The 11,062-nt window shown below is 42.2% G+C and overlaps 1 pseudogene; it reads right to left on the bottom strand.

The window, feature by feature from the left end:
• Window positions 1-406: 406 nt before the first annotated feature.
• Window positions 407-3,710, bottom strand: LOC142433666 (S-adenosylmethionine decarboxylase proenzyme pseudogene; annotated as a pseudogene).
• Between the last annotated feature and the right edge of the window lie 7,352 nt (window positions 3,711-11,062).

The following is an 11,062-nucleotide window of genomic DNA, read 5'->3' as shown; positions in this document are numbered from 1 at the left end:
CAAATGATTTGGCTGAGGCCAACATCGAATGAGGACGAACGCTTTGTTTGTGGGGGATTTGGGATGATACCTGGAGAAATATTCAACTGTGGCTAAACCAAATTGAATTGGTTTCACAAGTGTTGTAAAGTTTCATACAGTAAAAGGTTTTCTCTACATGCGCTTTCATTTCACAGCAAGAGTGGCATAGAATATCTAAATACAAGAGAGAGCATTCATGCAAGATATCTAACTCCTTGATCTAATATTGTATACAATTCAAATGATGACACTGTGCTTACATCTAGGGCTTTCTGCAACTACACGGTAGTGGCGATGGAAAGCACGCCCCGGGATCTGTATCTAGAAAGCAGCCACCACCACCTTTGTGTGTTCTCTTTTTGGGTTTTTTCTTCATATTTCTTAATCATCTCTGCTGCTGTGGCTGCTTCTTAGAAAAACTGGTAAAAACAAAGTTATCATCATTGAACATAGCACTCTAGCAATCAAGACGTTTAGAACCATCTATCTTCTGGGGTGAAGAAAGCATGGCGGGACATTTAGAACTCTGATTTACAAACAGGGTGGTCACACATCTTCCTGGCTTGAAGACTCCGGCCACTTTCCTGTTCTGGTCATCATAGGAACTCTGACTTATGGTAAGTTTGTTTCAAAGCTAACCTAAGAGAATTCTGGTTGTGGAGTGATGTGCTTAGTACAATAAGTTCCACTATTTCATTCCACTTATTGAATACCCACAAGGATTGAATAGTGGAGCATCAACGACAGAACCGGGGATCAGGCCACAGATTCCACGCTCACGAGTGGCATTCTTGGCAGGAACACCATCTTTGATAGCTGTGGGGTCAAGCTCACGCATCAACATGTCTCCAGGGTTTCATCTGACTGGCTGATGACTCGACTCTGGGAAATCCAGGGTACCTAATTACCAACAGTCAGCATTCGTACGTCCCATACCGTACGCTGCTCCATTTGGGAAAATGGCATTAAGAAATTCTATTTCTTCCTGGAAATCCCCGTGTGCGTCCCCTTGGTGAGAGGCTTCATGAAATTCTTAGGGGAATAAAAGCAGCTTTGAATTGAGTCAGAGCCACTGTCTCCCGAGCAAGCTTCAAAAGGGGAACCAGTGCTTTCGGGACGAGGGTGGGACCACATGACTTCCAAAGGACACGTCTTTCAGAGACAAACATGCTACTCCCCCTGAGTCCACAAGCTTCCTGCCTGTCAATTCTTTGTCACACTCATGATTGAACATCGCACATCCGTCAAAAGCCGGTCGTACTAGGATCGTGGGATGCTGCAAAGATGCCCAGGTCCTTGGTTTGCATCCGGCTGATGCCGGGAGAACCAGACCTCCAGCAGCTTCTCAGTTCCCTGGGAAAAATGTGCACAGCTTCCGTCACCTTGAGACGAGCAAACCACCAATAACCACTGAAAACCAACTAAATTAAATCTCTTCCCCCGCCCCGCCCCTGTCGCCGCAGCCGCTGAGGATTATTCCAGCTGTGTTTAAAGTTCAGGTTCCTTTTTTCCCCCTATAATTTTTATTAACATTTTTTAATGGTTTAATCATATTTTCCCGACTTTTTTTTTTTTTTTGATGAGCGACAGTTGAACGTGAGTCTGTTGGAAATCGCGGCAGCTACAGGTCAGTCTCTTTTAGTCTGCTGTTTCCCGTTACCTAGGTAGAACGAGTGCCAGCTAAGGTTGCCCGCCATACTGGGTCAGACAAAACACTTTTTCCCCTTTGTTTCAGGAAAGGAAAGCACTTTTAACGTCTCATATAGAGCCAATGGACTGGGAGCGTGTACCTCATCTACCAGAAAATCCCAAACTCCCTCAAGATCCCCTACTCCTCTTAAAGGACTCTCGCAGGTAACCAGGAAGTTGATTACTTCCTGGTTTTACTTCCTGGTTTTCCTCCTGGCCTCTGACGTCACCCACTGTGGCGTAGCGCCCCCACCACGTGTGTGACCATTGTGAGGTCACACATCCTCTCCAGTATATAAGGCTGGGCTCACCAGCTCAAACCCCAGAAACACCGGCAGCGCTCAATGCCTACGGTCTTCCATCCACGAGGCTAGGTTTCTTAGATTCCATCTGAAGACCTTTCTGAAAACCAAGAAACATCATGAATGTATTTTTCCTATTGATGAGCGGCGTTTTTCTGGCCCTCGCACTTATTTTACTGCGAAGACGATACCTGGCTAAGAAAAATGTAAGTAAGACATGGAATTATCTAGAATGTAGCTTAAAAAATGTGTCCTATTTTTAATATCGTCTGCTTTCTTTACTATTGAGATTTTTATCTGTTTTACTTTGTTATTCTTGTTAGTTTTCTTGTTTGTTTTCGGTATATGAAATCCAGGATAGGTAAATCCATAGAGACAAGTCACTGGATCAATGATTCCTTGGGTGTCTGGCATGGGAGGTTGGGGGCAATTGGGGAGCTAATAATGATGAGTACAAGAAAAATGTTCTCAAACTGATTGTGGTGGTGATTGTAAAAATCCTCTTGATGTAATTGAAATATTTAGTTTTATGATATGTGAACTGTATGCCAAGAAATCTGTTGGTGAAGGTGGAGACAAACTTAGAGCAAAAGCCAGATGACTACATACTTCCATGTAGAAAGTTAGTAACTAGTACTATAATAGGAGAGACTATTTCATGTCTTTCCGTCTAGATAAAGACACAGAATTTTTCTCTTTTCCCACACACTTCCCTCCGGTTGATCCGGGAGCTGAAAGTTGTAGTCTAGGCTCACTAGGAGTTGGTAATGTCTGACAGCAGTAAGTTTGGTTGGGAACTGTTATAAGAACCCCAAGTTATTAAAATGGCGATGTTAGCTTTTCATCCACTTGCAGCGAACATATCTGAATGGCTTATTCTCCACTGTTGCTTCCCACTTCCCAAGTTTGCCTTCTCTGACTCTTCTGGTCACCGGCTTGCTCTCACCTCTGCCACCCCACCCCCTGCCCTATCTCTGTTTCTCTTGCTTTAAGCTTCTTTATTTTCCTTTTCCATCTTTTCTGTGAGTGATTTCAGAGTATTCACAGATAAGTCAATACAAAATGCGGGGCTCCTGGTATTATTTACAGTTACAAAGAGTAGCTTTAGATAAGGTTCAGATGCAGGACCCAAATACAGACCTCCTGAGAGGTCCTGGTAGTGTAGTGTTTATGTGTTGGGTTGCATCCAGAAAGTTGGCAGCTTGAAACCACCTCCACCTCCAGGGGAGAAAGTCTGGGCTTTCTACTCCCGTAAACAGTATCAGTCTCAGAAACCCACAGGGGGTCACGATGAGTCAGCACTGACTCAATAGCAGTGCGACTACCCAACTGATGAAAGCAAATGAATGACGTAGCACTTTAACGCTATTAGGAATTTTTTGTATGTTTTCCAAAATAATGCTGTTCAAGAACACATTTCTAAATCTCTAACTCTTAGGGGAAGAGGATCACAAGGTCCTTTTGGTACTCCAAACTAATTATGTGGTAATTTGATAATGTTTGGAGATTGCTCCATCCAAACTGTATATACCTTCTTTTACAGAAAATGATTGCTGTAAAATCGTCCACTTCCACAGCTCTAGCATTGTTCAAACCACCCAGTTTAAAACCAGTTACCAGGGCTTCTAGAACCACTTCCAGTAACGACTCCTTGAACAGCCTGCCGCCAGAAACGTTCGATGATGTCCCGCGCGCCATAGCCATTCAAAGACGGATATTATCACACCTCCAAAAGGTGGAAGTGAAACTCTCCGAACTAGAACATTTCCTAGCAGAAGAGTATTCTGCCAGTCTCTCACCTAAGGGGAAGCAACCTAAATAACTTCCAAAATAAGAGGAAGTTTCAATAAAGGCCGATTGAATGTGTTCACTTTGGTGCTGTGTGTTTCTATCAAATGCGTTACTGTTTGAAAAGGGGTGGGGAAGCCAAGTCAGATACAAAATTCAGACAGTGATTTGTTTGCTCACATTTTATTTATAGGATTGACTACATATTGACAATATTTTACTAGGAAATGAATGGAAATACATATAGTGCTTTTTATAAGAGACAGAATTTCAAGCAGATAAGTACAGGTAAAAGTTAATTTTGGTATGATTACTGTAAAATTATTCCTAAAAGACTACAAATTTGGTATCATCATTCAACAATGTGAAGCTGTTTAAAAGTGCTTTCTTGGTTTGTATTTATAGGGTAGAATTCTAGAGGTTTATTACTTCCTATGTGCCATCTGGAGATGTGCCACCAGATGGCATGTGGGATGTGGGTGGTAGTGATCATATGGCATAGATAGAAAATTTCTAATGGCTTTTAGAGAATTAAACCAAGGACATGATATCATGTTTTCTCAGAGATTCATGAGTCTTCTATTGGGCCACTTCTTCATGCAGCTTACTTGTTCCTTCATGTCCTGCTTTGGCCCGATCTCGTATATACCACTTCCATTTAACAATGGAGTGTTGCTGCGCACGTCCAACTTTATGATTACGTGGGTCAGACAATACCCAGTTCATGATAGGTAATTCAGGCCTCATGGTGACTTGGTGGCCCATGGTGAGGCATTCAGTCTCCACCAAACCCCAGTAACAGGCCAACAGCTGTTTTTCAAAGGGGGGGGGGGTAGTTGTTTGCAGAGGATGGCAAGACTTTACTCCAAAATCCCAATGGTCTACGCTGTGATTCACTAATAGGGGTCTGTCAAAGAATCCACACTGCATCTTTATCTACAACTGACACCTCTAGCACCATTGGGTCAGCTGGATCATATGGTCCCAGTGGCAAAGCAGCTTGCACGGCAGCCTGAACTTGTTGAAGAGTCTTTTCTTGTTCTGGGCCCCACTCAAAAATGGACGCTTTTCATGTCACTTGATAAATAGGTTGAAGTAGAACACCCAAGTAAGGAATATGTTGCCTCCAAAATCCCAAGAGGCCCACTAGGTGTTGTGCCTCTCTTTTAGTCATTGGGGGAGCTAAATATAATAGCTTATCCTTCACTTTAGTAGGAATATCTCGACATGCCCCACACCACTGGACCCCTAGAAATTTTACTGATGTGGAGGGTACCTGAATCTTTGTTGGGTTAATTTCCCAACCCCTTATACACAGATATTGTACCAATGAATCTAGAGTCTTTGATACATCCTCCTTAGTGGGTCCAATCAGCATAATGTCATCAATATAATTGACCAGTGTGACATTTTGTGGAATAGACAGGTGGTCAAGGTCCTTTCGGACTAAATTATGGCACAGGGCAGAAGAGTTGATGTACCCCTGGGGGAGAGTTGTGAAAGTATATTTTTGCCCCTGCCAGGTGAAGGCAAACTGCTTCTGGTGGTCCTTTGAGACTGGTATGTAGAAGAAGGCATTAGCCAGATCAATAGCTACATACCATGTACCAGGAGAAGTATTAATTTGCTCAAGCAATGTAATCACATCTAGGACAGCAGCTGCAATTGGAGTCACCACCTGGTTAAGTTACGATAATCCACTGTCATTCTCCAGAATCCATCTGTCTTCTTTACAGGCCAAATTGGTGAATTAAATGGGGATGTAGTAGGAATCACCACCCCTGCATCTTTCAAGTCTTTGATGGTGGCACTGATCTCTGTAATCCCTCCAGGAATGTGGTACTGCTTTTGGTTTACTATTTTCCTAGGTAATGGCAATTCTAATGGTGTCCACTTGGCCTTTCCTACCATGATAGGCCTTATTCCATAATTTAGGGATCCGATATGGGGGTTCTGCCAGTTACTAAGTATGTCTATTCCAATGATACATTCTGGAACTGGGGAAATAACCACAGGATGGGTCCAGGGGCCCACTGGACTCACAGTGAGACGTACTTGAGCTAAAACTCCATTGATAACTTGACCTCCATAAGCCCCAACTCTGATTTGGTGGGCCTTCGAAACATTTTGGGTCTCCTGGAATTAGTGTCAGTTCTAAGCCGGTGTCTAGTAATCCCCAAAAAGTTTGATTATTTCCTTTCCCCCAATGAACAGTCACTCTTGTGAAAGGCCGCAGGTCCCTTTGGGGAAGGCTAGAAGAAAGACTAACAGTATAAACCTTCAGTGATGTAGCAGAGTTCTCTTACAAAGGGCCCTGGCCTCCCCTTCATTCAAGGGGTTGTGGGTCTGTCAACTGGCTCAGGTCTGGGAATTGATTGTTTGATCATGACTGTCTATTCTGCTGTTCACCTGATCTACCATTCTTTCGCCTGTACAGATCACGTCAATATTTAGTAGGCTTCCCATCTATTTCATTCCTAGGGACACCGTGGCTAAGTAGCCAATGCCATAATTCCACACGAGACAGGTTGCTTTGATTATTATTGAAAACTTGTTGTCTATTATAACCACGCCCACCCTGTCTCTGTTGATTCAGTGCTGACACCTGCCCTCTACCATCACGGGGACCAATCAGCCCCATTGTGGGCAAATGTCGGGGTTTGCTTAGGGCAGTGCCCACTGTTAATCCTGGTGCACATAAAATAGCAATTACAGGAATCTTAAGAGATGCTGGGGCCCACTTCACAAACTTGTTCCTTATGGTTGTGGTAAAGGGTATGTCCTCAGGACACCCCCTTTTTGGGTCTATGGAAATATCTTGATAGATCCATTCTAACATACCAATTTCTCTAAGCTTTTGGATGCCTTCCTCTACAGTGTACCAAGGTAGGTCAGGTACTTCAAGTTGGTCTAATCTAGGCCATCTGGCAGTCCATGCTTCATTGAACCAACCAAATAAAGACTTAGATCCTATTTTAGCCTGTCTCACAGAGACATGAAAGAAGCGTCTGTGCTTAGGGGTCCCATATCCAGAAACTCAGACCCGTCTAATATTATATTTCATGCACCAGTATCCCACACCCTTAGTAACCATTCCCAGGGATATTCTCCAGGCTTTTGCTTGTACGTATTTGAGAACTCGAGCAGGTCTTGATGAGTGTAGCGCACTTCTTCTTGGATAATCATCTCAACCTCACCTTTAGGAGGTTTCTGAGACTTAATGTTAGTGACAGGTCTAGCAGAAATAATGGGTGGTGAGGGTGTTTCCTGGGTGCTCTCAGCAATATCTTGTGAGGCATCTTCCTCAGTTAATGCTACTGACGCAGCGCCACCTGGCATATCAACTTGAATAGTTTGGCTAATCTGCTCGGGTGTTTCTAAGGGCTCAATATCCTCTTCTTCTGGATCATCAGCCCATATGTTCCCATCCCATGTTTCAGGGTCCCAACTTTTCCCAATTAATGCCCTTACTTTGGTTTCAGACACTACTCTAGATCTGCAATTCAGCTGCCGTTGTAATTCAGCCACTCGTGTAATGAGACTCTGGACCTGGTTCTCAGCAATGTCAGCTCTTTTACTAGAGGAGAGAAATCTCTCCTTTGTAGCACAGCTGGAAGTTCTCAAATCTGTTAGTCTGCACCTGAGGCGTGCTTTTTAGGATCTGAGATCATCCCTCTCCTTAATCACACTTTCCATTGGACGAAGGACCAGTCAACCAGCTTCCCTATACTTGTCATTATCACAAAACTCCTGGAAAATATCAAATATATGATTACCTAGGGCATCTCCTTTATCCAGCACATCATCTACTTTAGGTATTATCTTTGCTATTTCACACCATGGATTAGTAAGGGTAGCAGACATATCCACGTCAAGACTAAATAGTTGGAAAGTCAATTTAAGAAATCCATATTTATAGTTTATTTCTCTAGAAGCACTCCTGGTACCAAAATGTGTTGGACAGGGTTCTCTAGAGAGACAAACCAGATTGCTAGTAATTATATATATAAATATATTTATAAAGATAGATAAATAATTCCAGAAATGAACCGTTAAATTATATACAGATAGATAATACAAGAAATTAACAGTTAAATTATAAAGCAATGAAACACTAGCAGTCCTTTTAGGATTGAGAGCTGACAGTTGCCAGTCCCCTTCTGTAGAGAGAGCTGAGCTATATATACCCAGGCAGCAAACAGCAAGGCGGGTCCCCAACTGTCATCAACTGTTGGTCCCCAGCTCCAGAGACGAACATTCCAATCGTGTGGGCTTAAAGGGACCTCAATTTACAGCGACACAGTCCAGAGGCTAGGTATCCCACAGGTAGTGTACCCCTTTAAACCGAGGCACAGAACAAGCAAGGCGAGGCTCACCGAGCCATTTATCCCTCTGCCCTTCAGTTAATCTTTCTTGTGTTTATCGGCCAGGCTGGCACAATAAACTATCGCATGTTGGCTGTGATGGTAAGGTATATGTGTGCAATTGGTCGTGGTTCTCAGTGGTTTGACAATTATGTAATGATGTCATCTTTTATTTTGTGATCTCATGTGCTCATCCTCCATTGATACATAACACTACTTTTTCCATAAAGACCTAAAATTTGGAACATACTCATGTCAATTGGGTAAGGATTAATTTCTCCAATAATAGGTATTCCGTTTCAAATTAATAGAAGCTATAACTACCAATGCTATACATTTTGACACTAATTTTCTCCTGCATCAATTATGGCTTTTTCAAAAACTAAGTAAAAATGAATGTTAAACCATGCATTAATATCATTTGACAGAGCTTTGAGTGGAAGGTAAAGGAGATGTCACCCAGGACTATTTCCAATGCAGAGATCCACAGTGCAGACTGATATCAGAGCACTGGATTCAGTGTTAGTATCTCAGAGTTCTACCCCCCTGACACTTTCTCATTTGATTTTGTCGTTCTGAGTCACTGACTTCTCTCAAGACCCAACTTTCTGATTTGGAAAATAAAAAAGCTGGATCTACATGCCCTAAACTCTGTGAGTTTAGGATGGGTACATATTGTATACTTAGAACACCGAAACAAAACAAACAAAAACACTCACTGCCATCAGTTTGATCCCTGCCTCACTGCCAACACTCTGGGGACTGCTGTTGATTTTTAAAAATGTTTGTAAGGACCAATTAGAACTGCCCCTATGGGTTTTCAAGGCTATCATTCCTTGTAAGAATAGAAAGCCTCATCTTTCTATCAAGAAGCAGCTGGTGTTTTTGAACCCACTGCACCACCAGGGCTCATATATTTAGAATATTACACACATAATATTTTATATATTCTACTTTCTGATACCTTCAAATGTCATCAGAATTACAGATGATACGCATAAGATGAGTAAAACAAAAATGCAAAGGAAATGGGAAAAAAGGAAAAGATTGTTACCAGTAAGCTCATTAAAGTTTTTATGAGAAGATTGTATTGGAAATGATTCATACAGGGAAAAAATGGAGATGGCACAGGGAACCAGTTAAATAAAGAAAGATGTGTAGGAAACTGGGAAACCTCTGGAATGCAGTAAAGTTTTGAGTTTATTGTTTTTATACTGTTGTAAGAGTAAGAGACCCAGGCAAGGAGAGTCATATTTTGTTTGTGTTTTTTATAGAATATAAGAGAGAACCTTTTGTTTTTTATTTAGCCCTTCAATACCAAGTTGTTATGGATAAAAGGAGTTAAGTATATGAATGCCAGTTGAGTAACAAAAATACTTTGTTTAAATAGAAGTAAAATGATCTACCTTCCATGGCAAAAATTCTATTTCTACAATACACATGATGACTAGTCTCTGGTGATGTATAGGTTAAAAATATAATTGGATGCTGTTTATAGTTTAAAACTCTTTAATTTGGGTGAATTATTACTTTGTGGGACACATTTTCTGGACAAGTTTGTAACCTACATTTTCTATATTTTTTCTACATTTATACAACGCATATCACCCCAGATATTAAGAGGGGAATGATTACAGGAAAGAATATTCTTAAAGATTATTTTCATAGGGAAAAAGCCACTGCACATTCCTTGGGTGAGGTCCAGGTAGTATGGCAGGAGCCAGACCCAATCCAGAGATACATATGGTAGGCAACTAAAAAGGAGGGGAAAAACAAAAAAAAGACATAGGTAGTGGGGGAACAGGGCACTAACCCACCCAAGAGGAGAGTGTTGTTTTGGTTTTTTTTAAATATCTTCACAGGAGAGAGAGAGAGAGAGAGAGAGAGAGAGAGAGAGAGAGAGAGAGAGAGAGAGAGAGAGAGAGAGACAGACTAGACTTCAACCTGGCGCATCAAGACATGAAGGCAACATACTGGCATGAAGCAGGGAATCAGTAGAGAGGTCTGTGGGGCCAGTCCCAATCCCAACTATGTGAACATCTCCCCTCCCCCCCGGAAGAATTTCCTTCAGAACAACACTGAAGCTGCAGCTCAGGAAAAGGGGCACATCTGATAAGAGGACACCGGAGCACATGAAGTGGGAAGGAGCCAGTGGGGAACACATCCTGGCTCACAAAGCCCCAAGTAGCAGACAATGCACAGAGAGGACCATAGGACCAGCCCAACCATGAGACAAGACATCCCCCCTGACTCATATCATTTCGAGGGACAACACTGGAAGCACAGTGTGGGAATTGTGCCTGATCTGACTCCAAAAATCTAGGGCAAATTGCTAAGAGTGTGTAACAGAGCAACCAGGGGAGCAAAGCAATGAAGTGTCCGCAGAATACCAAAAACAGACTTTGGGGCCAGGATGTGGCACCCCATCAGACTTGACCAGAAAACACTCCTAAAGGTCAACAAACACATCTTGAACTATTTATTTATTTATATTTCTGTCATTGTTTATTTTTTTTAAATTGTTGTTGTTGTTTGTTATTTTGTTTTGCTCTGCCTTTTTGTGTGCTTATTATTGTCTCTGTGCATTATCTAGATAAAATAGGTGGGATAAACAATCTGGAAAGGAAAACAACAGGACCAACCATTCCGGGGGACACAGGGGAAAGGGGGAGTCAGGGAAAAGCAAGTGGGTGTTAACAAACCCAGCTGATCTAAAATCGATGGCGAGGAGGGCATAGTATACCTGGTAGGGCTTGGTCAAGGACAATGTAACAGAGTAATTACTGAAACCTGAATGAAGGCTGAACATGATAGTGGGACAAGAGGATAGTAAATAGAGGAAAGAACTAGGAGGCAAAGGACATTTATAGAGGTCTAAATACAGGCATTCACATATAT

Source organism: Tenrec ecaudatus, chromosome X (genome assembly GCF_050624435.1).
Source record: "Tenrec ecaudatus isolate mTenEca1 chromosome X, mTenEca1.hap1, whole genome shotgun sequence".
NCBI classification, from domain to species: Eukaryota; Metazoa; Chordata; class Mammalia; order Afrosoricida; family Tenrecidae; genus Tenrec; species Tenrec ecaudatus.
Note: the sequence above shows the minus strand (reverse complement) of the source record. Positions and strands in the feature narration are given on the sequence as shown.